Genomic DNA, 27,714 nt, shown 5'->3' with positions numbered 1-27,714 from the left:
GGAGATTTACGTTTGTAATAGCAGAAGTGTAGCCGCGTTGCGTTGTACGTGTGAATGTTGGTCCGGGCGAAATGTTAATGTTTAATTTCATTCCTTTAGGTTCCACGGTGTTTGTTGGCTGCAAGTTTTCCACTGCAAGAAGAGGCTCATATCATTGACCAGGAGCGAGCTACAATGGTGAGTAGCCATAACATTTATGTTAAACACTTCCTATTTCATGTCTAACAGTACTTGATTTAACAAATAACCATAAATAAATACAGTGTGGGCACTGAAGTTAACATATGTGATTATACTGCCTAATCTGTCACCGAGTAGATTGTTGCAAAGTAATATAAGATCCAAAGTTGTAATTCAGAATAGTTTTCAAAAGAAGGCCATTAGAATTATATACAAGTCTGATTACCCCAAACAAGCTATTAATTAAATCACAAATTCTTCAATTCAAAGATTTGGTAGATTATCAGACAAATAATGTCTAACAGTAATTGATTTAACACATCACGATAAGTAGATTGAGTGTGGGCACTCTCAAGTTAACATATGTGATTATACTGCCTAATCTGTTACAGAGTATGTTGTTGCCAAGTAATGTAGAATAGATCCAAAGTAGTAATCCAGAATAGTTTTGAAGAGGCCATTAGAATGATAAACAAATCTGATTACCTTGAACATAATAACAAGCTAAGTGTTTAATATGTCCTATGAAGTCAAAATTGGGCACCATCATGTGGTGAAATTTGGAATTGCATCACATCCAATTTTGCCTGGGAACAAACAGATTACATAAATCTTAGTTTTGAATAAGCCACTCCTTCTCAAACAAGTAAACTCTGCCCATTTTGCGCAGTAGATGTTCTGTTAATATCTAGTATTTATACAAAGTCATAATTTAAATTGCTTTCAACCTTCATTCATCGGTTCAACCAACATTACTCGCTCTTCTTACCAACTTGTATTGATTTAACTAAGCGTTTAATACTTCCTATCAGGTCTCAAATCGAGATTTGGCAAAATACAATTTCAGCAAATCCAATTTTGCCAGGGAACAAAAATAGATTAAATAAACTAAATAAGTCCTCTTCCCATTAAATAAATCAGAAAAGTCTGTCTTGTAACCAGTCCTCTTCAAACAAGTAAAGTCTGCCCATTTTGTGCCGTAGATTTTGTGTCTATGCCTAGTATTTAAACAAAATCATAATTTAAACGACTTCTTTCCTTCATTCACTTTGGAAATTTGGAATTGCAGCAAATCGAATTTTGGCAGGGAACAAAAATAGATCAATTAAACTAAATAAGTCTTCTTCCCATTAAATAAATTAAAAAAGTCTGTCTTGTAACCAGTCCTTTTCAAACAAGTAAAGTCTGCCCATTTTGTGCCGTCGATTTTGTGTTAATGCCTAGTATTTATACAAAATCATAATTTAAAGGACTTCATTCCTTCATTCACTTTGGAAATTTGGAATTGCAGCACATCAAATTTTGCCTGGGAAGAAAAGTAGATTAAATAAATTTAATAAGTCTTACTACTTCCCATTAAATAAATTAAATACGTCTTACTTGTTCCCACTCCTTTTCAAAACAGTAGTTTAAAACGAGGGCCCTTCACTCAATCTTTAACCTCAACCCCGCACGTTGTGTTGTATCTGTGAATGTTGGTTGTGGCCAAATGATAGTTTTCTTTCATTCGTTTAGGTTCCAAGAAAACTTGATGTAACTCTACTTTTAACTGCCGTTTCAGATAAGCGGGTATTACGTCGCAGTCAAATGCCGCGGATATGACGTAATTGCCCGAACCTCCGCCAAAATTCAAATCTGTTGGCGCGATGGCCGTGAGCCACTGAGCAGCGACGATTATCAACAGAAATATCTTTATTTTCTGCTTGCAACTGGACCGTCTAGAGCGTACACGGTAAGTAACACTCATTGTGTTTAAGGAGATTTACGTTTGTAATAGCAGAAGTGTAGCCGCGTTGCGTTGTACGTGTGAAAATTGGTCGAGGCGAAATGTTAATGTTTAATTTCATTCCTTTAGGTTCCACGGTGTTTGTTGGCTGCAAGTTTTCCACTGCAAGAAGAGGCTCGTATCATTGACCAGGAGCGAGCTACAATGGTGAGTAGCCATAACATTTATGTTAAACACTTCCTATTTCATGTCTAACAGTACTTGATTTAACAAATAACCATAAATAAATACAGTGTGGGCACTGAAGTTAACATATGTGATTATACTGCCTAATCTGTCACGGAGTAGATTGTTGCAAAGTAATATAAGATCCAAAGTTGTAATTCAGAATAGTTTTCAAAAGAAGGCCATTAGAATTATATACAAGTCTGATTACCCTTAACATAACAACAAGCTATTAATTAAATCACAAATTCTTCAATTCAAAGATTTGGTAGATTATCAGACAAATAATGTCTAACAGTAATTGATTTAACACATCACGATAAGTAGATTGAGTGTGGGCACTCTCAAGTTAACAGATATGATTATACTGCCTAATCTGTTACAGAGTATGTTGTTGCCAAGTAATGTAGAATAGATCCAAAGTAGTAATCCAGAATAGTTTTGAAGAGGCCATTAGAATAATAAACAAATCTGATTACCTTGAACATAATAACAAGCTAAGTGTTTAATATGTCCTATGAAGTCAAAATTGGGCACCATCATGTGGTGAAATTTGGAATTGCATCACATCCAATTTTGCCTGGGAACAAACAGATTAAATAAATCTTAGTTTTGAATAAGCCACTCCTTCTCAAACAAGTAAACTCTGCCCATTTCGCGCAGTAGATGTTCTGTTAATATCTAGTATTTATACAAAGTCATAATTTAAATTGCTTTCAACCTTCATTCATCGGTTCAACCAACATTACTCGCTCTTATTACCAACTTGTATTGATTTAACTAAGCGTTTAATACTTCCTATCAGGTCTCAAGGCAAGATTTGGCAAAATACAATTTCAGCAAATCCAATTTTGCCAGGGAACAAAAATAGATTAAATAAACTAAATAAGTCTTCTTCCCATTAAATAAATCAGAAAAGTCTGTCTTGTAACCAGTCCTCTTCAAACAAGTAAAGTCTGCCCATTTTGTGCCGTAGATTTTGTGTCTATGCCTAGTATTTAAACAAAATCATAATTTAAACGACTTCTTTCCTTCATTCACTTTGGAAATTTGGAATTGCAGCAAATCGAATTTTGCCAGGGAACAAAAATAGATCAATTAAACTAAATAAGTCTTCTTCCCATTAAATAAATTAAAAAAGTCTGTCTTGTAACCAGTCCTTTTCAAACAAGTAAAGTCTGCCCATTTTGTGCCGTCGATTTTGTGTTAATGCCTAGTATTTATACAAAATCATAATTTAAAGGACTTCATTCCTTCATTCACTTTGGAAATTTGGAATTGCAGCACATCAAATTTTGCCTGGGAAGAAAAGTAGATTAAATAAATTTAATAAGTCTTACTACTTCCCATTAAATAAATTAAATACGTCTTACTTGTTCCCACTCCTTTACAAAAAAGTAGTTTAAAACGAGGTCCCTTCACTCAACCTTTAACCCTATTTATTCACCTTCTAGGCTAAGTGTTAAAGGCTAAGTGTTAAAGGCTAAGTGTTAAAGGCTAAGTGTTAGAGGCTAAGTGCCAGAGGCTAGGCGCCAGAGGCGAGTTTTTGTGGGCTGAAGTTTTAGTGGGGTTAGTGTGAATACAATCCAAAAGAATACAACAGAATACAATACAATAGAATATAATACATAGATTAAATTCAATAGCTCTTACTACTTCCCATTAAATAAATTAAATACGTCTTACTTGTTCCCAATCCTTTTCAAAAAAGTAGTTTAAAACGAGGGCCCTTCACTCAACCTTTAACCTCAACCCCGCACGTCACATTGTGTTGTATCTGTGAATGTTGGTTGTGGCCAAATGATAGTTTTCTTTCATTCGTTTAGGTTCCACGGTGTTTGTTGGCTATGTTTTCCACTGTCAGAAGGATGAAAATACAAAGTACAACGCTTGGACGTGGGCGAAGACATCACCGGTGAGTCCTTCCTTCCTATTTATTTACCTTCTAGATGCTAGAGGCTAAGTGTTAGAGGCTAAGTGTTAGAGGCTAAGTGTTAAACACAATACGAACAACACAACGATACTGCACTGAACAACACGATACCGCACTGAGAAACACGATACCGCACTGAACAACACGATACCGCACTGAACAACACCATGCCGCACTGAACACCATGCCACACTGAACAACACCATCCCGCACTGAACAACACCATGCCGCACTAAACAACACCATGCCGCACTGAACAACACCATGCCTCACTGAACGACACCATGCCGCACTGAAAGACACCATGCCGCACTGAACGACACCATGCCGCACTGAAAGACACCATCCCGCACTGAACACCATGCCGCACTGAACAACACCATCCTGCACTGAACAACACCATCCCGCACTGAACAACACCATGCCGCACTGAACAACATTATGCCGCACTGAACATTATGCCGCACTGAACAACACCATGCCGCACTGAACAACACCATGCCGCACTGAACAACATTATGCCGCACTGAACAACACCATGCCGCACTGAACAACACCATGCCGCACTGAACAACACCATGCCGCACTGAACAACATTATGCCGCACTGAACAACACCATGCCGCACTGAACAACACCATCCTGCACTGAACAACACCATTCCGCATTGAACACCATGCCGCACTGAACAACACCATCCCGCACTGAACAACACCATCCCGCACTGAACAACACCATGCCGCACTGAACAACATTATAACGCACTGAACAACACCATCCCGCACTGAACAACACCATGCCGCACTAAACAACATTATGCCGCACTGAACAACATTATGCCGAAATGAACAACACCATGCCGCACTGAACAACACCATGCCGCACTGAACAACACCATCCTGCACTGAACAACACCATCCCGCACTGAACAACACCATGCCGCACTGAACAACACCATGCCGCACTGAACAACACCATGCCGCAATGAACAACACCATCCCGCACTGAACAACATTATGCCGCACTGAACAACATTATGCCGCACTGAACAACACCATGCCGCACTGAACAACACCATGCCGCACTGAACAACACCATCCTGCACTGAACAACACCATCCCGCACTGAACAACACCATGCCGCACTGAACAACATTATGGCGCACTGAACAACATTATGCCGCACTGAACAACACCATGCCGCACTGAACAACACCATGCCGCACTGAACAACACCATGCCGCAATGAACAACACCATCCCGCACTGAACAACACCATGCCGCACTGAGCAACACCATGCCGCACTGAACAACACCATCCTGCACTGAACAACACCATGCCGCACTGAACAACACCATTCCGCACTGAACAACACCATGCCGCACTGAACAACATTACGCTGCACTGAACAACACCATGCCGCACTGAACAACACCATGCCGCACTGAACAACACCATGCCGCATTGAACAACACCATGCCGCATTGAACAACACCATGCCGCACTGAACAACACCATCCTGCACTGAACAACACCATGCCGCATTGAACAACACCATCCCGCACTGAACAACACCATCCCGCATTGAACAACACCATCCTGCACTGAACAACACCATGCCGCACTGAACAACACCATGCCGCACTGAACAACACCATTCCGCACTGAACAACACCATGCCGCACTGAACAACACCATCCTGCACTGAACAACACCATCCCGCACTGAACAACACCATGCCGCATTGAACAACACCATCCTGCACTGAACAACACCATCCTGCACTGAACAACACCATGCCGCACTGAACAACACCATGCCGCACTGAACAACACCATGCCGCACTGAACAACACCATGCCGCACTGAACAACATTATGCCGCACTGAACAACATTATGTCGCACTGAACAACACCATGCCGCACTGAACAACACCATGCCGCACTGAACAACATTATGCCGCACTGAAAAACACCATGCCGCACTGAACAACACCATCCCGCACTGAACAACACCATGCCGCATTGAACAACACCATGCCGCACTGAACAACACCATGCTGCACTGAACAACATTATGCTGCACTGAACAACACGATCCTGCATTGAACAACACCATGCCGCACTGAACAACACCATCCTGCACTGAACAACACCATCCTGCACTGAACAACACCACCCCGCACTGAACAACACGATCCCGCATTGAACACCATCCCGCACTGAACAACACCATGCCGCACTGAACAACACCATTCCGCACTGAACAACACCATGCCGCACTGAACAACACCATGCCGCACTGAACAACACCATGCCGCACTGAACAACACCATGCCGCACTGAACAACATTATGCCGCACTGAACAACACCATGCCGCACTGAACAACACCATCCCGCACTGAACAACACCATGCCGCATTGAACAACACCATGCCGCACTGAACAACACCATCCTGCACTGAACAACACCATCCCGCACTAAACAACACCATGCCGCACTGAACAACATTATGGCGCACTGGACAACATTATGCCGCACTGAACAACACCATGCCGCACTGAACAACACCATGCCGCACTGAACAACACCATGCCGCACTGAACAACACCATGCCGCACTGAACAACATTATGCCGCACTGAACAACACCATGCCGCACTGAACAACACCATGCCGCACTGAACAACACGATCCCGCATTGAACAACACCATCCTGCACTGAACAACACCATGCCGCACTGAACAACACCATGCCGCACTGAACAACACCATTCCGCACTGAACAACACCATGCCGCACTGAACAACACCATCCTGCACTGAAGAACACCATCCCGCACTGAACAACACCATGCCGCATTGAACAACACCATGCCGCACTGAACAACACCATCCTGCACTGAACAACACCATGCCGCACTGAACAACACCATGCCGCACTGAACAACACCATGCCGCACTGAACAACATTATGCCGCACTGAACAACATTATGCCGCACTAAACAACATTATGTCGCACTGAACAACACCATGCCGCACTGAACAACACCATGCTGCACTGAACAACATTATGCCGCACTGAACAACACGATCCCGCATTGAACAACACCATCCCGCAGTGAACAACACCATGCCGCATTGAACAACACCATGCCGCACTGAACAACACCATGCTGCACTGAACAACATTATGCTGCACTGAACAACACGATCCTGCATTGAACAACACCATGCCGCACTGAACAACACCATCCTGCACTGAACAACACCTTTCCACACTGAACAACACCATGCCGCACTGAACAACATTATGCCGCACTGAACAACACCATGCCGCACTGAACAACACCATGCCGCACTGAACAACACCATGCCGCACTGAACAACACCATGCCGCAATGAACAACACCATCCCGCACTGAACAACACCATGCCGCATTGAACAACACCATGCCGCACTGAACAACACCATCCCGCACTGAACAACACCACCCCGCACTGAACAACACGATCCCGCATTGAACAACACCATCCCGGACTGAACAACACCATGCCGCACTGAACAACACCATTCCGCACTGAACAACACCATGCCGCACTGAACAACACCATGCCGCACTGAACAACACCATGCCGCACTGAACAACACCATGCCGCACTGAACAACATTATGCCGCACTGAACAACACCATGCCGCACTGAACAACACCATCCCGCACTGAACAACACCATGCCGCATTGAACAACACCGTGCCGCACTGAACAACACCATCCTGCACTGAACAACACCATCCCGCACTGAACAACACCATGCCGCACTGAACAACACCATGCCGCACTGAACAACATTATGCCGCACTGAACAACACCATGCCGCACTGAACAACACCATGCCGCACTGAACAACACCATGCCGCACTGAACAACATTATGCCGCACTGAACAACATTATGCCGCACTGAACAACACCATGCCGCACTGAACAACACCATGCCGCACTGAACAACACCATGCCGCACTGAACAACACGACGTCGCACTGAACAACACGACGCCGCACAGAACAACACGACGCCGCACAGAATAACACAATACCGCACAGAACAACACAATACCGCACAAACAGTTTTAGATAATATTACGTCGCAGTCATGTGACGCGGACATGACGTCAATAGGCGGAACTCACGGCAAAATTATAATCCGTGGGCGTGGCTTGCAACAGGAAGTAGGAAAGCGGCAGTTCTGGCAAACAAGACACAGCTGTTAGTAACACGATGACTAACAAGGCAAATATTTTTGTTTTCAGCTTGCAACTTGACCGTCTAGAGCGTACAAGGTAATTACAACTGTTTTTTTTTAGCCCTGAAAAGCAAGGGAGTGTGGCGTTTGGGAGGAATGTCGAACTCGGCGTCTGCTTCCAGCCACAGACGCCAAATTTCGACGATTATTTCGACTGGTCAACGGTTGTAAATTATTGCGTTGACTAAAAACTTTATTTAACTCTACTCTTAACTTTGCCGTTTCAGATATGCGGGTATTACACCGCGGAAATGACGTCAATAGGCTGAACTCTCGCCAAAATTCAAATCTGTGGGCGCAATGGCCTTGAGCGAGACACCGGATACAAACACGACGATTATCAACAGAAATATCTTTATTTTCCGCTTGCAAGTGGACCGTCTAGAGCGTACACGGTAAGTACAACTCATTGTGTTTAAAAAGATTTACGTTTGTGTAGTTTGCGTTGCGTTGTATCTGTGAATGTTGGTTGAGGCTAAATGTTAATGTTTAATTTCATTCCTTTAGGTTCCACGGTGTTTGTTGGCTGTATGTTTTCCACTGCAAGAAGAGGCTCGTATCATTGACCAGCAGGAGCTACAATGGTGAGTACCCCTTTCGTCTTCCATTTATGTTAAACACTTCCTATTTCATGTCTAACAGTACTCGATTTAACAAATAACCATAAATAAATACAGTGTGGGCAGTCACGTTAACATATGTGATTATCCTGCCTAATATGTTTATCACAAATATGTCACTAATCACTAATATGTTTATTTGTTTATCACAACACCTTTGGACCTTCAGCAATCGATTATTTACCTTCATCTACATAGAGACAGAACGATGGTGTCTTAAACATCTCATTCATTTCACCAAATAACTTCACGCAGGTGGATAACGGCCGTCTCGGTCACGCTATGTTGCGTGATGCAGTTTTGAAGAACCAATTGCATTTATTCAATGAATAAGTCAAGCTAGTTCTATGTTTATGATGTTGTAAGTTACGGTACCGATTGAAGTTGAGTTCGAAGCCAGTGGAAAACAGCGCTGCGTTTGTGCTCTCCAGGTACAAATGTTGTGATCTCTGACTGACGACCGGGCGAGACTCGAGTAAGAGATGTCCAAACGAGCTCCGGCAGGGCGGGCCAAGGCGGAGCGAACGGACGCCCTTCAGGCCGCCAATGACGAGCTGAGAACCAAACTGATGGACGTCCAGTTAGAACTTCAGCAGGAGAAGAACAAGGTGAAAACCTCAACAGACAGACACTGCCTGCCTCCCTGCCTGCCTCCCTGCCTGCCTCCCTGCCTGCCTCCCTCCCTCCCAGTTTTCCCGATGTAGATTAGACATGCGTGTGCCATGACTGTGTCAGCCTACATCAACAAATGCACCGAGGACGTCAGCACCACTAAGAATATCATCACCCGGGGCAACCAACGACCCTGGATGACTGAGGAGGTACGTCAAACGCTACGAGCGCGGAACTCTGCCTTCAAGTCTGGCGACAAGGAGACACTGAGGACAGCGAGAGCCAACTTGAACCGTGCCATCAGGATAGCGAAGCGAGACCGCAGTCGAAAATTTCAGGATCGTTTCCACGACGTCAAAAACATCAGGAGTATGTGGCAAGGCATACGGGCGATTACAGACTACAACTCACCCTCCCCCCCCCCCGGTGGGTGTAGTTGATGCTGACTTTCTAAATGGTCTAAATAACTTCTTTGGGAGGTTCGAGGCACTAAACGGCACTCCAGCAGTTAAAACTGTCCCCCATCAGGAAGAGGAGGTACTCTGCCTTGACTCCGCCGATGTGTTGAAGACCCTGAGGAGAGTCAACCCCTGTAAGGCCCCTGGCCCCGACAACATTCCTGGGCGTGTGTTCAGGGAATGTGCAAGTCATCTGGCTGGGGTCATCACAGACATTTTTAACACCTCGCTGGGCCAAGCCACAGTGCCGGCGTGCTTTAAGACTGCCTCCATCATTCCGGTGCCGAAGAAACCTCAAATCACCTCATTTAATGATTACCGGCCTGTTGCACTGACTCCGGTTATGATGAAGTGCTTCGAAAGGCTGCTTAAAGGTCACATCGTTTCCAGACTCCCCCTATTATTTGACCCGTTCCAGTTTGCCGACCGGCAAAACCGCTCCACTCAGGACGCCATCTCCTCCGTTCTTCACCTGAGCCTGGCTCACCTGGAGGAGAAGAACACCCATGTGCGGAGGCTGTTCCTGGACTTCAGCTCAGCGTTTAACACCATCATCCCACAGCATCTGGTAGGAAAATTGGAACACCTGGGCTTCAACACCCCCCTTCGCAACTGGCTGCTAGACTTCCTCACCAACAGACCTCAGTCAGTCCGGGTCGGACAGAACACCTCTGATGTCATCACCCTCAGCACAGGCTCCCTTCAGGGCTGCGTCCTGAGCCCCCTGCTGTGCACCCTGATGACACACGACTGCGTCCTCAGGTTCACCACCAATCACATCGTGAAGTCAGCAGACGACACAACGGTGGTGGGGCTCATCAGAGACAACAACGACCTGGACTACAGAGAGGAGGTGGAGCAGCTGGTGGGCTGGTGCAGAGAAAACAGCCTGATCCTGAATGAGGAGAAGATGAAGGAGATCATCGTCGACTTCAGGAAAAAACAGCCTCACCACGCTCCACTGATCATCAACAGCTCAGCTGTGGAGGTGGTCAGCACCACCAAATTCCTGGGGGTCCACATCACAGAAGACCTCACCTGGACTATGAACACTACGGCACTGGTCAAGAGGGCACAGAAGCGCTTGTACTTCCTGCGGAGGATGAGGAGAGCCCACCTGCCCCCACCCATCATGAGGACGTTCTACAGGAGCACCATAGAGAGCATTCTGACAAGCTGTCTCTCTGTGTGGTGTGGAGGCTGCACCGCCTCCGATTGGAAGAACGTGAGGAGAGTGGTGAGGACAGCAGAGAGGATCATAGGGGCTCCTCTTCCCTCCATTCAGGACATTTCATCTCAGCGCTGCATGTCCCGTGCCCGTAACATCATCAATGACCCATCACACCCCCACCATGGACTGTTCTCCCTGCTGCCCTCTGGGAAGAGGTTTGCAGCATCCGCTGCAGGTCCACCAGGTTCTGCAACAGCTTTTTCCCTGCTGTCATCAGACTGTTGAACACTAGAACTGTTGAGCTCTAAACTGAACTCTGCATCACACATTCACAGAACTGTACTTTATGACACTACGGACCTCTATCTTGCACTATCTCGCACTACCAACTTTACTGAACTTGTATAAACCCTTTAAATAGAAGTTTAATACATGGTTTAGCATTCCTCTGCACACTCTTGAATACTGTTTTGCCTACTTGCACTATTGCATAATTATCACTGCTGCACTTTATACTTATTTTTAATATATATATATATATATATATATATATATATAGTATATATGTATATATATATATTTTCATAGGATATGTTACTTCTATTCAACTGCAATATCACTACTTTGTTGTAAGACGTATGCAACGGAATTTCGTTTTGTATGCACCATGTGCAGACAAGATGACAATAAAGTTTGTCTAAGTCTAAGTCATGTCAGGTCAGCTGTCTGGAGAGAGAGAGAAGTCAGGACCTGCGGGCGGAGCACCACCGTGCCACCGCCGCCATGACGGAACTCAAAAGCAAACTCCATGAGGAGAAGCAGAAAGAGTTAGCCATTACCAGGGAGACATTACTGCGGCAGCATGAAATGGAGCTGATGAGAGTGATCAAAATCAAAGATGGAGAGATCCAGCGACTGAATGCCTTGGTCCTCAGCCTGAGGGACGGCTCCATGGACAAGGTGATCCGCTCTATCCGTGTCTGACTATCCGCACGCCACGTCGGGCTTCGATGCGGCCGCTACCGTATTGTGTAGCTTGTCCCCAGTAAGCGTCGCGGCGCTCCGTTGCGGTCTCAACGGCCCGGTGTGGCGCAATGTCTGCTCAGGTGAGGAGGGGGGGCGCTTTGCTGGCGGAGGTGGAGGAGACGCGGCGGTGTCGGGAGACCGAGCGGTGTCGCCTCCACCAGGAGCGCGGAAGAAGCCCTGGCAGCGGCCCAGCAGGCCTGGCAGTCCCGAGCGGCCGAGCTCCGATCGGCTCATCACCAGCATCGGGAGGAGCTGAGCCGAACCAAGAGAGACTGCGAGAGGGAGATCCGCCGACTGGTAGGACTGATCAGATGCGCGGTGCGTGGCTATGTTCCCAATTTCGTTGTATACCTGCAGTGCAATGACACCTAAGGCATTCTATTCTATTCTATTTCACAAGAAGAAAATGTCCGGTTGCTCGCTTCGCTTTTGTCACAGCAAAGGTGTTCTAGTCGATTCAAGAAAAAAATTGGCCGGTTGCTCTCTTTGTTTTTGTCACAATTCTGGCAAATGAGTTTGCCCGCCTGCCTGAGCGCTCCCCGTTTGTACATCCAGACGGATGAGATCAAGCTGAAAGACAGAGCGGTTAGTGTTTTGGATGAAGCCCTGGGGCCGGCCACGTCCACCGCCTTCAGCTGCAGACTCAGGCTGCCGAGCAGCAGATCGCTGCCCTGAGGGATTCCCAAAGGGCGGGCCTAAACTACCCTGGAAGTGGGGTCAACGCCGCTACTAGCAATCCTCTTCATTGCGTAAGCCACCTCATCACACACTTGCAGTACGCATGACTTAGTTCGTTGCTGGAGGAAGGTAGCACAAAAACAGTTTTGAACTTTGAACGAGTGCTTGTGTGTGTGTGTTGCGGGGCGTTTTCAGTCTCAGGAGGATCGGGACACGCGACGGTTTCATCTGAAAATCGCTGAGCTCAGCGCAGTCATCAGGAAACTGGAGGATCGAAACGCCCTGCTTTCTGAAGAGCGCAATGAACTGGTAATTTATTGACGGCACGCTTGAAGGTTTGCGCTACGTTTGATGCGCGCCATCCAGCGAGGCACCCATTGCGCTTGCTTATTAGTTGAGCGGCGCAGCGAGTCGGTTGCCTGGTAGATGTCTTTTATTGGGAGCCAAAGCCACGATTCCGTTCAAACCGATGCAAAAGGAATGGATACGTTCTGGCCCGCGTGTTGTGCGTCTTTCACATCCCGCACTTCATGCTTGCAGCTAAAGCGACTGAGAGAAACAGAAAGCCAGTTTCTGCCACTCCTGTACAAAAACAAACGCCTGAGCAGGAAGAATGAAGAACTCTCGCTGGTGCTGTGTCGCCTTGAAAACAAAGTGCGCTTTGTCACCCAGGAGAACGAGGAGATGGCAAGCTTGGTAAGTCGACGCGGACAACGGCGGCGTGCCAACAGAGTCCACTGCATTTGTGTTCCACAGAGAAGGCCTAGTTCGCTCAATGACCTGGACCGCGGTTGCGGCCAGCAGGACGGTGAAATGGAGTTCCTTCAAGTTGTGGAGCAGCGGCACATCATCGACGACTTGTCCAAGGTCTTCAGGCAGGCGACTCGGTGCACGTACGGCAGCGCCGCGCTCGCTCGCTGTCGCCAGGAAACCTTTTCCGTCCAAAGCTTGGCCGGCGGCCGCCATCCAAAAAATTGGCCCCTTAAATTCCGACCTTTCAAGCAGGAGCATTGTGCGCACGCGTTTGAACACGCTTTAGACTTGTTTTGCCGTTTTCAGCAGCTCAAAGCTCCCGTTTTGTCAGCGCCTTTGCCACTCGCTGTGCGCTGAAAACGACGGACTTGCCCGGCTGCTCAGCCCGTCAACCATGAGCCGCGAGCGCGACGTCATTGTCCGTAGGCAGCTAGTGGCAAAATGCACCCTGTTAGAGTTGCGCTCGCTCCAACTTATTTTGCAAGAACCACACGGGAGACAAGTAAGTTCTTTTGGACACCTGCAGGTGGAGAGTCCATCCGTTGTACGAATGAAGTCTGACTCTCGGCTCCTGCACGAGCATTTTAATTAAGAGAAACAGGGTGGGTGTAAGAGTGGATTGAATAGAGGAAGCCCTTGACCTCTAGTCAAAACATAGCAAGGGGTGTTTTACGACTTTGTGTAGGAAGGGATAAGCGATAGGGATAAATAAGGGATAAATAATATTATTTATTACAGGTCGCAGTCAAAGTCAAAGCAACACAATGATACGATAAAGATAATCTGGAAAACCCTGACACACCCTGTAGTTGTCACTTTTGGAAAAGACGAGCGTCCCTCCAATCATCGCCGGTGACGTGTTTTTCAGGCTCTGGAGACAGGAGCTCATGTCAGAAATGTCATTGTGAGTCGCGTTTGTTTCTGCGCCGGAGCCGTTCGTTCCCTTTGCATCCAAAGAATCTCAAAGGCGGATTATTTGTGTCGACAGGAGAGAGATTTGCTGCTACGATACCGACGTCGAGAATCTCTGAGGAGGAACAAAGCGTGAGGTCCTGCAAGGTGAGTCTGTTTGTTTGCGGCTGCTTGGTGTTGCGCAAGATGAAATGGCCTTTTTCTCGCTATCGTTCCTCTCGTCGATTCATCGTGAGGTGTCGCTTCAGTTTGTTCAGAGAGATGTGTTGGTGGACTCGGACGGATCGTCCTTGTCTTTTCACACCGACAGAACCCCCGACACGGAACCCGAAGAGGTAGCCCGCCATTTCTGCCAGCGTATTGACACCAAACATTCCTCTTCAGCCTGGAATCGGACTCGTCTTTGCGTCGCGGGTGCTTTGTCGCCGGTCTGACTGATTCTGGTACTAGTGCTGTGTTGCATTGGTGTGTGCATGAAGAGGCGGAGCTTCGCTACCGCCAGCTGACGCAAGAATATCAAGCGCTGCAACGAGCCTACGCTCTGCTAGCCCAGACCAGCGAAAGGGGACTACGACGCCGAGAAGGAGATCAAGGTGGCGCCCCTTCCCGCAACCCCCGGCCGGGTCGCAGCCTCCCCGTTCTCACCCAGCCTCGGGTGTTCTCTGGTCTGAAAGGAGGAGGAGGAGCCTCCCTCCTCCTCCTTTCAGACCAGAGAAAAGCTGATGGTAGAAATGGGTCACTATCAAAGCAGAGTAGCAGATCTGGAGTCAGCGCTGAAGCAACAAGGACAGGTAAGCTCATCAATGAGCACACCTTTTTCTCAGACAAAATAGCTACATTCTTCAGTCACTCATCCGTCTGGCATTACTGGACCAACCCCCCCCCCCCCCCCCCCCCCGAACGTGGCTGGGAAAATGCGGAGAAAAGCAAATGTCATTTTCCAGTCAACCAAAGAATTTGTGGATGAAAATGACACAACATTCCAAAGCTGTCCACGCGTTTGTCTCTTCTAGAATGTCAAGTGGGTGGAGGAGAAGCAGCTGCTGCGTCAGAGCAATCAGCAGTTGGCCGAAAAGGTGACGGAAAGAAATGCGCTGGGCGGAGTCGCTTGGCGTCACACCTGTCGGGAAGCCCCGCAGATGAGGTCTGACTGTCTTTTCAGGTCAGGCGGATGGAGGCGGAAGAAGCGCGTCTGAAAGAGCACATCCAGGATATCCGAGACCAAAACGAACTGCTTGAGTTCCGCATCCTGGAGCTGGAGGTGCCTTTCAGGAGAGGGAGTGGCGCTCCCCCGTCTTGAAGTTTCTGCAAGTCCGTTTCCCAGACGGCCTCAGCCCTTTGCAGATCTACTGCGAGGCCGAGGGCGTGAGCGTACGTAAGGCGTCCCTCGCAACCCTAACCTTAACCCGAGGTCCCAGAACACCTTACATTGCTCCTTGCGCCTTTCCCCCGGACATCGTCATCAGTGATCTGATGAAGAAGCTGGACATCCTGGGCTATAACGCCGTAAGTGTATGTCGAACTCCTTATGTTCGCACTCCACGAGACTCGGCGGCTCAAATGTGACTTTTGGAAGGCTTTGCGCTGAAAGAAGCTTGTTGACGCTGTGCCTTTGGGCTCTTGCAGAATCTCACCAACGAGGAGCAGGTGGTCGTGATTCACGCCAGGACCCTTCTCACCCTAGCCGAGAAGGTAACGCGCACGTCCACGCACGCTCTCGCATTCTGCTTATGTGACAGCAGCCTTTCCTCAGTGGTTAGAATACATCAAAGTGACCAAGTCAGCACTTCAACAGAAGATGTTGGACATTGAAAGTGAGAAGGTAGACAGACACGCGACATCAGCCAAGGGGAACTCCGGCAATGTGCCCCAACAATTCTGACCTTGAGCTGTGCTAGGATATGTTCTGCAAGCAGAAGGGCTACCTGGATGAAGAGTTGGACTTCAGGAAGTGTTCCATGGACCAGGCTCATAAGGTAAGCCGCCCTCAAATCTCCCGCCGGACCACTGATGGACGAGGATTGCGGCCCAGAGGATCCTGGAGCTGGAGGCCATGTTGTACGAGGCGCTACCGCAGCGGGACTGCCCCGCCACGGACGGCGAAAAAGCCAGCCACGCTGGCGTGAATGACGTGCTGACGGCGGATCAGAGAGAAGAGCTTAGGAGCGCCGTGGACCAATGGAAGCGAGCCCTGATGTGCGAGTTGAGGGAGCGCGACGCTTGCATCCTCCAAGAGAGAATGGATCTGCTGCACAGCGCGCAACAGGTAAGGGCCCAAAGCCAGCCCGGCACTTACTTGCACGCTTACTGGCTTTTGAATGCCACTTTCCATTTGTCCGTCCTAGAGGAACAAAGAGCTGAAAGAATTCATCGAAGCTCAGAAGAGACAAATCAAACAATTGGAGGAGAAGTTTCTGTTTCTCTTTCTATTCTTCTCCTTGGCCTTCATTCTGTGGCCCTAACACCAGCTGGTGAGTGAGCTCCAGCGGCACCGCACTCGACACCTCCGATACACTGCCAGCCGGTCTCAGACGTTGGCAGACGCTCCGATGCCAACGTATACCCCCCGCCACGGTGACAGAGGCACCGCGTCACACCGGCGCTCATCCAATCAGAAGGCAGGAAAAGCAAATTCACATGCAGGGCACTTTTGAACCAGAAGAGAGCGCCACAAAAAACGGTTGTTGCCCCAAACGCGCACTAAAAAGGGTCAGAATAACAAGAGTCCCACTGGCCAGCCGGGGCCACCCGTCCAGCTGTTTCTTCAGGGGGGAAAAAAATTGGAGTCACCGGTGAGTACATTTTGCATTTAGCTCTGCTTTTCTGCTTCTGTCTTCAAGTGTGTGGCATCCTGCGATCAAAGAGTCAGCCAACCCCAAAGCGGTTGACCTCAACGTCCCACCACCATGCCTACCAGAGCAGGTGACGTGATGCTTTGGACATCCTTCCGTCTCAGATGCCCAAAAGTACTCTTTGCCACATCTGCGGCAATACGGTGTCTTTTCAAAGGTGCAAATAAATCCAGCGTGGGCGGAACACGCACGTCTTCGGTTTTTCCCGCTTTGTTTGTGTGACAGCTGTTGTGAAAATTTTATACAAATAAAGTTGTATAGTACAGGTTTGGCCAAGCCGCAACTCCCGAACCGCATGCGGCTCTTTTATGTTCATATCAACATTTGTGTGTGTGTGTGTGGGGGGGGGGGGGGGGGGGGGGTTGTGCGTGTTGGCTTCACTTGAGTTCAATTTGGTATTTTGGTCAAAAGCGCATGTGGTGAAATTCCACAAAGTAGGATGGGCAAACACATTTCTTTAAACTATGAGTGTCAATTGGGCTCTCGAAATGGCAGGGAAAAGATGCACAGCAAAACAAAAATACGTAGATGAACACAGGACGTTTTAATCAGAGTGGGAAAGTTTCTATTTTTTGTTGAACGTGATGGCAAACCATTCTGCCTGATATGTCAGACCTCAGCGCATTTCAAAGATTCAAATCTTCAGCGCCATGCACTTCAGCTCACTCCATGCTAACATTGATCAGGCGTCGAACCCGCATCATCATGCTTAAGAGGTGGCCATGCTAACCAGTGCGCCATTATGTCAACGCATAATAACTAAGTCTACTGGTCAAAACAGCGGTTACTATATGACGTCGCTACGTCGTGGTCACGTGACGCAGACAAGACGTCAATGGACGTGAGCAGAGTTAACTTGTTTAAAAGGGAGTAGGCAGAAGAAATATTTAATTTATTTAAATCTATTTTGAGTGCACACCATTATGCCAATGCATAACAACTGTAAATCTACTAAACAAAACAGCGGTTGCTATATGACATCTGCCACGTCGTGGTCACGTGACATACGTGACGTCGATGGGCGTAACTTTCGCCGGAATTCAAATCCGCGGGGAGAGTTAACTTGTTTAAAAGAGAGTGGGCAGAAGAATTATTTAATTTATTTAAATCTATTTGGTGTGTGCGCCATTATGTCAATGCATAACAACTGTAAGTCTACTAAACAAAACAGCGGTTGCTATTTGACGTCTGCCACGTCGTGGTCACGTGACGCGGACGTGACGTCGACGCCTACTTTACATCCCACCGATCACAGGACTCCTCGGCTGCATAACCGTGCCCCCTTCCCAACCAATCGGATTTGCTATACGCGAAAACGACGCCAATGGAAAGAGCTTCCGCCCAAATTTAAATCCGTGGGCGTGGCTCGCAGCAGGAAGTAGGAAAATGGCGGCGATGTTGACAAAGACACAGCGGATGGTAACATACGACTAACAAGAGAAATATTTTTATTTTCTGCTTGCAACTGGACCGTCCAGAGCGTACACGGTAAGTACAACTCATCGTTTTTAAAAAGAAGTACTTTTGTTGCCCTGAAAAGCGAGTGAGCGTGGCGTTTGTGGGGGACGTCGAATTTCGACGATTCTTTCTGGTCAACGGTTGTAAATGATTGTGTTGATTAAAAAAGAAAACTTGATGTAACTCTACTTTTAACTGCCGTTTCAGATAGATTTGGAATTGCATCACATCCAATTTTGCCTAGAGCGTACACGGTAAGTAACACTCGTTGTGTTTAAGGAGATTTACGTTTGTAATAGCAGAAGTGTAGCCGCGTTGCGTTGTACGTGTGAATGTTGGTCCGGGCGAAATGTTAATGTTTAATTTCATTCCTTTAGGTTCCACGGTGTTTGTTGGCTGCAAGTTTTCCACTGCAAGAAGAGGCTCATATCATTGACCAGGAGCGAGCTACAATGGTGAGTAGCCATAACATTTATGTTAAACACTTCCTATTTCATGTCTAACAGTACTTGATTTAACAAATAACCATAAATAAATACAGTGTGGGCACTGAAGTTAACATATGTGATTATACTGCCTAATCTGTCACCGAGTAGATTGTTGCAAAGTAATATAAGATCCAAAGTTGTAATTCAGAATAGTTTTCAAAAGAAGGCCATTAGAATTATATACAAGTCTGATTACCCCGAACAAGCTATTAATTAAATCACAAATTCTTCAATTCAAAGATTTGGTAGATTATCAGACAAATAATGTCTAACAGTAATTGATTTAACACATCACGATAAGTAGATTGAGTGTGGGCACTCTCAAGTTAACATATGTGATTATACTGCCTAATCTGTTACAGAGTATGTTGTTGCCAAGTAATGTAGAATAGATCCAAAGTAGTAATCCAGAATAGTTTTGAAGAGGCCATTAGAATGATAAACAAATCTGATTACCTTGAACATAATAACAAGCTAAGTGTTTAATATGTCCTATGAAGTCAAAATTGGGCACCATCATGTGGTGAAATTTGGAATTGCATCACATCCAATTTTGCCTGGGAACAAACAGATTACATAAATCTTAGTTTTGAATAAGCCACTCCTTCTCAAACAAGTAAACTCTGCCCATTTTGCGCAGTAGATGTTCTGTTAATATCTAGTATTTATACAAAGTCATAATTTAAATTGCTTTCAACCTTCATTCATCGGTTCAACCAACATTACTCGCTCTTCTTACCAACTTGTATTGATTTAACTAAGCGTTTAATACTTCCTATCAGGTCTCAAATCGAGATTTGGCAAAATACAATTTCAGCAAATCCAATTTTGCCAGGGAACAAAAATAGATTAAATAAACTAAATAAGTCCTCTTCCCATTAAATAAATCAGAAAAGTCTGTCTTGTAACCAGTCCTCTTCAAACAAGTAAAGTCTGCCCATTTTGTGCCGTAGATTTTGTGTCTATGCCTAGTATTTAAACAAAATCATAATTTAAACGACTTCTTTCCTTCATTCACTTTGGAAATTTGGAATTGCAGCAAATCGAATTTTGCCAGGGAACAAAAATAGATCAATTAAACTAAATAAGTCTTCTTCCCATTAAATAAATTAAAAAAGTCTGTCTTGTAACCAGTCCTTTTCAAACAAGTAAAGTCTGCCCATTTTGTGCCGTCGATTTTGTGTTAATGCCTAGTATTTATACAAAATCATAATTTAAAGGACTTCATTCCTTCATTCACTTTGGAAATTTGGAATTGCAGCACATCAAATTTTGCCTGGGAAGAAAAGTAGATTAAATAAATTTAATAAGTCTTACTACTTCCCATTAAATAAATTAAATACGTCTTACTTGTTCCCACTCCTTTTCAAAACAGTAGTTTAAAACGAGGGCCCTTCACTCAATCTTTAACCTCAACCCCGCACGTTGTGTTGTATCTGTGAATGTTGGTTGTGGCCAAATGATAGTTTTCTTTCATTCGTTTAGGTTCCAAGAAAACTTGATGTAACTCTACTTTTAACTGCCGTTTCAGATAAGCGGGTATTACGTCGCAGTCAAATGCCGCGGATATGACGTAATTGCCCGAACCTCCGCCAAAATTCAAATCTGTTGGCGCGATGGCCGTGAGCCACTGAGCAGCGACGATTATCAACAGAAATATCTTTATTTTCTGCTTGCAACTGGACCGTCTAGAGCGTACACGGTAAGTAACACTCATTGTGTTTAAGGAGATTTACGTTTGTAATAGCAGAAGTGTAGCCGCGTTGCGTTGTACGTGTGAAAATTGGTCGAGGCGAAATGTTAATGTTTAATTTCATTCCTTTAGGTTCCACGGTGTTTGTTGGCTGCAAGTTTTCCACTGCAAGAAGAGGCTCGTATCATTGACCAGGAGCGAGCTACAATGGTGAGTAGCCATAACATTTATGTTAAACACTTCCTATTTCATGTCTAACAGTACTTGATTTAACAAATAACCATAAATAAATACAGTGTGGGCACTGAAGTTAACATATGTGATTATACTGCCTAATCTGTCACGGAGTAGATTGTTGCAAAGTAATATAAGATCCAAAGTTGTAATTCAGAATAGTTTTCAAAAGAAGGCCATTAGAATTATATACAAGTCTGATTACCCTGAACAAGCTATTAATTAAATCACAAATTCTTCAATTCAAAGATTTGGTAGATTATCAGACAAATAATGTCTAACAGTAATTGATTTAACACATCACGATAAGTAGATTGAGTGTGGGCACTCTCAAGTTAACATATGTGATTATACTGCCTAATCTGTTACAGAGTATGTTGTTGCCAAGTAATGTAGAATAGATCCAAAGTAGTAATCCAGAATAGTTTTGAAGAGGCCATTAGAATGATAAACAAATCTGATTACCTTGAACATAATAACAAGCTAAGTGTTTAATATGTCCTATGAAGTCAAAATTGGGCACCACCATGTGGTGAAATTTGGAATTGCATCACATCCAATTTTGCCTGGGAACAAACAGATTACATAAATCTTAGTTTTGAATAAGCCACTCCTTCTCAAACAAGTAAACTCTGCCCATTTTGCGCAGTAGATGTTCTGTTAATATCTAGTATTTATACAAAGTCATAATTTAAATTGCTTTCAACCTTCATTCATCGGTTCAACCAACATTACTCGCTCTTATTACCAACTTGTATTGATTTAACTAAGCGTTTAATACTTCCTATCAGGTCTCAAATCGAGATTTGGCAAAATACAATTTCAGCAAATCCAATTTTGCCAGGGAACAAAAATAGATTAAATAAACTAAATAAGTCCTCTTCCCATTAAATAAATCAGAAAAGTCTGTCTTGTAACCAGTCCTCTTCAAACAAGTAAAGTCTGCCCATTTTGTGCCGTAGATTTTGTGTCTATGCCTAGTATTTAAACAAAATCATAATTTAAACGACTTCTTTCCTTCATTCACTTTGGAAATTTGGAATTGCAGCAAATCGAATTTTGGCAGGGAACAAAAATAGATCAATTAAACTAAATAAGTCTTCTTCCCATTAAATAAATTAAAAAAGTCTGTCTTGTAACCAGTCCTTTTCAAACAAGTAAAGTCTGCCCATTTTGTGCCGTCGATTTTGTGTTAATGCCTAGTATTTATACAAAATCATAATTTAAAGGACTTCATTCCTTCATTCACTTTGGAAATTTGGAATTGCAGCACATCAAATTTTGCCTGGGAAGAAAAGTAGATTAAATAAATTTAATAAGTCTTACTACTTCCCATTAAATAAATTAAATACGTCTTACTTGTTCCCACTCCTTTTCAAAACAGTAGTTTAAAACGAGGGACCTTCACTCAATCTTTAACCCCAACCCCGCACGTTGTGTTGTATCTGTGAATGTTGGTTGTGGCCAAATGATAGTTTTCTTTCATTCGTTTAGGTTCCAAGAAAACTTGATGTAACTCTACTTTTAACTGCCGTTTCAGATAAGCGGGTATTACGTCGCAGTCATGTGCCGTGGATATGACGTAATTGCCCGAACCTCCGCCAAAATTCAAATCTGTTGGCGCGATGGCCGTGAGCCACTGAGCAGCGACGATTATCAACAGAAATATCTTTATTTTCTGCTTGCAACTGGACCGTCTAGAGCGTACACGGTAAGTAACACTCATTGTGTTTAAGGAGATTTACGTTTGTAATAGCAGAAGTGTAGCCGCGTTGCGTTGTACGTGTGAAAATTGGTCGAGGCGAAATGTTAATGTTTAATTTCATTCCTTTAGGTTCCACGGTGTTTGTTGGCTGCAAGTTTTCCACTGCAAGAAGAGGCTCGTATCATTGACCAGGAGCGAGCTACAATGGTGAGTAGCCATAACATTTATGTTAAACACTTCCTATTTCATGTCTAACAGTACTTGATTTAACAAATAACCATAAATAAATACAGTGTGGGCACTGAAGTTAACATATGTGATTATACTGCCTAATCTGTCACGGAGTAGATTGTTGCAAAGTAATATAAGATCCAAAGTTGTAATTCAGAATAGTTTTCAAAAGAAGGCCATTAGAATTATATACAAGTCTGATTACCCTGAACAAGCTATTAATTAAATCACAAATTCTTCAATTCAAAGATTTGGTAGATTATCAGACAAATAATGTCTAACAGTAATTGATTTAACACATCACGATAAGTAGATTGAGTGTGGGCACTCTCAAGTTAACATATGTGATTATACTGCCTAATCTGTTACAGAGTATGTTGTTGCCAAGTAATGTAGAATAGATCCAAAGTAGTAATCCAGAATAGTTTTGAAGAGGCCATTAGAATGATAAACAAATCTGATTACCTTGAACATAATAACAAGCTAAGTGTTTAATATGTCCTATGAAGTCAAAATTGGGCACCATCATGTGGTGAAATTTGGAATTGCATCACATCCAATTTTGCCTGGGAACAAACAGATTACATAAATCTTAGTTTTGAATAAGCCACTCCTTCTCAAACAAGTAAACTCTGCCCATTTTGCGCAGTAGATGTTCTGTTAATATCTAGTATTTATACAAAGTCATAATTTAAATTGCTTTCAACCTTCATTCATCGGTTCAACCAACATTACTCGCTCTTATTACCAACTTGTATTGATTTAACTAAGCGTTTAATACTTCCTATCAGGTCTCAAATCGAGATTTGGCAAAATACAATTTCAGCAAATCCAATTTTGCCAGGGAACAAAAATAGATTAAATAAACTAAATAAGTCCTCTTCCCATTAAATAAATCAGAAAAGTCTGTCTTGTAACCAGTCCTCTTCAAACAAGTAAAGTCTGCCCATTTTGTGCCGTAGATTTTGTGTCTATGCCTAGTATTTAAACAAAATCATAATTTAAACGACTTCTTTCCTTCATTCACTTTGGAAATTTGGAATTGCAGCAAATCGAATTTTGGCAGGGAACAAAAATAGATCAATTAAACTAAATAAGTCTTCTTCCCATTAAATAAATTAAAAAAGTCTGTCTTGTAACCAGTCTTTTTCAAACAAGTAAAGTCTGCCCATTTTGTGCCGTCGATTTTGTGTTAATGCCTAGTATTTATACAAAATCATAATTTAAAGGACTTCATTCCTTCATTCACTTTGGAAATTTGGAATTGCAGCACATCAAATTTTGCCTGGGAAGAAAAGTAGATTAAATAAATTTAATAAGTCTTACTACTTCCCATTAAATAAATTAAATACGTCTTACTTGTTCCCACTCCTTTTCAAAACAGTAGTTTAAAACGAGGGCCCTTCACTCAATCTTTAACCCCAACCCCGCACGTTGTGTTGTATCTGTGAATGTTGGTTGTGGCCAAATGATAGTTTTCTTTCATTCGTTTAGGTTCCAAGAAAACTTGATGTAACTCTACTTTTAACTGCCGTTTCAGATAAGCGGGTATTACGTCGCAGTCATGTGCCGTGGATATGACGTAATTGCCCGAACCTCCGCCAAAATTCAAATCTGTTGGCGCGATGGCCGTGAGCCACTGAGCAGCGACGATTATCAACAGAAATATCTTTATTTTCTGCTTGCAACTGGACCGTCTAGAGCGTACACGGTAAGTAACACTCATTGTGTTTAAGGAGATTTACGTTTGTAATAGCAGAAGTGTAGCCGCGTTGCGTTGTACGTGTGAAAATTGGTCGAGGCGAAATGTTAATGTTTAATTTCATTCCTTTAGGTTCCACGGTGTTTGTTGGCTGCAAGTTTTCCACTGCAAGAAGAGGCTCGTATCATTGACCAGGAGCGAGCTACAATGGTGAGTAGCCATAACATTTATGTTAAACACTTCCTATTTCATGTCTAACAGTACTTGATTTAACAAATAACCATAAATAAATACAGTGTGGGCACTGAAGTTAACATATGTGATTATACTGCCTAATCTGTCACGGAGTAGATTGTTGCAAAGTAATATAAGATCCAAAGTTGTAATTCAGAATAGTTTTCAAAAGAAGGCCATTAGAATTATATACAAGTCTGATTACCCTTAACATAACAACAAGCTATTAATTAAATCACAAATTCTTCAATTCAAAGATTTGGTAGATTATCAGACAAATAATGTCTAACAGTAATTGATTTAACACATCACGATAAGTAGATTGAGTGTGGGCACTCTCAAGTTAACAGATATGATTATACTGCCTAATCTGTTACAGAGTATGTTGTTGCCAAGTAATGTAGAATAGATCCAAAGTAGTAATCCAGAATAGTTTTGAAGAGGCCATTAGAATAATAAACAAATCTGATTACCTTGAACATAATAACAAGCTAAGTGTTTAATATGTCCTATGAAGTCAAAATTGGGCACCATCATGTGGTGAAATTTGGAATTGCATCACATCCAATTTTGCCTGGGAACAAACAGATTAAATAAATCTTAGTTTTGAATAAGCCACTCCTTCTCAAACAAGTAAACTCTGCCCATTTCGCGCAGTAGATGTTCTGTTAATATCTAGTATTTATACAAAGTCATAATTTAAATTGCTTTCAACCTTCATTCATCGGTTCAACCAACATTACTCGCTCTTATTACCAACTTGTATTGATTTAACTAAGCGTTTAATACTTCCTATCAGGTCTCAAGGCAAGATTTGGCAAAATACAATTTCAGCAAATCCAATTTTGCCAGGGAACAAAAATAGATTAAATAAACTAAATAAGTCTTCTTCCCATTAAATAAATCAGAAAAGTCTGTCTTGTAACCAGTCCTCTTCAAACAAGTAAAGTCTGCCCATTTTGTGCCGTAGATTTTGTGTCTATGCCTAGTATTTAAACAAAATCATAATTTAAACGACTTCTTTCCTTCATTCACTTTGGAAATTTGGAATTGCAGCAAATCGAATTTTGCCAGGGAACAAAAATAGATCAATTAAACTAAATAAGTCTTCTTCCCATTAAATAAATTAAAAAAGTCTGTCTTGTAACCAGTCCTTTTCAAACAAGTAAAGTCTGCCCATTTTGTGCCGTCGATTTTGTGTTAATGCCTAGTATTTATACAAAATCATAATTTAAAGGACTTCATTCCTTCATTCACTTTGGAAATTTGGAATTGCAGCACATCAAATTTTGCCTGGGAAGAAAAGTAGATTAAATAAATTTAATAAGTCTTACTACTTCCCATTAAATAAATTAAATACGTCTTACTTGTTCCCACTCCTTTACAAAAAAGTAGTTTAAAACGAGGTCCCTTCACTCAACCTTTAACCCTATTTATTCACCTTCTAGGCTAAGTGTTAAAGGCTAAGTGTTAAAGGCTAAGTGTTAAAGGCTAAGTGTTAGAGGCTAAGTGCCAGAGGCTAGGCGCCAGAGGCGAGTTTTTGTGGGCTGAAGTTTTAGTGGGGTTAGTGTGAATACAATCCAAAAGAATACAACAGAATACAATACAATAGAATATAATACATAGATTAAATTCAATAGCTCTTACTACTTCCCATTAAATAAATTAAATACGTCTTACTTGTTCCCAATCCTTTTCAAAAAAGTAGTTTAAAACGAGGGCCCTTCACTCAACCTTTAACCTCAACCCCGCACGTCACATTGTGTTGTATCTGTGAATGTTGGTTGTGGCCAAATGATAGTTTTCTTTCATTCGTTTAGGTTCCACGGTGTTTGTTGGCTATGTTTTCCACTGTCAGAAGGATGAAAATACAAAGTACAACGCTTGGACGTGGGCGAAGACGTCACCGGTGAGTCCTTCCTTCCTATTTATTTACCTTCTAGATGCTAGAGGCTAAGTGTTAGAGGCTAAGTGTTAGAGGCTAAGTGTTAAACACAATACGAACAACACAACGATACTGCACTGAACAACACGATACCGCACTGAGAAACACGATACCGCACTGAACAACACGATACCGCACTGAACAACACCATGCCGCACTGAACACCATGCCACACTGAACAACACCATCCCGCACTGAACAACACCATGCCGCACTAAACAACACCATGCCGCACTGAACAACACCATGCCTCACTGAACGACACCATGCCGCACTGAAAGACACCATGCCGCACTGAACGACACCATGCCGCACTGAAAGACACCATCCCGCACTGAACACCATGCCGCACTGAACAACACCATCCTGCACTGAACAACACCATCCCGCACTGAACAACACCATGCCGCACTGAACAACATTATGCCGCACTGAACATTATGCCGCACTGAACAACACCATGCCGCACTGAACAACACCATGCCGCACTGAACAACATTATGCCGCACTGAACAACACCATGCCGCACTGAACAACACCATGCCGCACTGAACAACACCATGCCGCACTGAACAA

Source organism: Syngnathus floridae, unplaced genomic scaffold (genome assembly GCF_059516105.1).
Source record: "Syngnathus floridae isolate MCC-2025c unplaced genomic scaffold, RoL_Sflo_1.0 HiC_scaffold_47, whole genome shotgun sequence".
Lineage (NCBI taxonomy): Eukaryota > Metazoa > Chordata > Actinopteri > Syngnathiformes > Syngnathidae > Syngnathus > Syngnathus floridae.
This window is presented reverse-complemented; position numbering follows the sequence as displayed.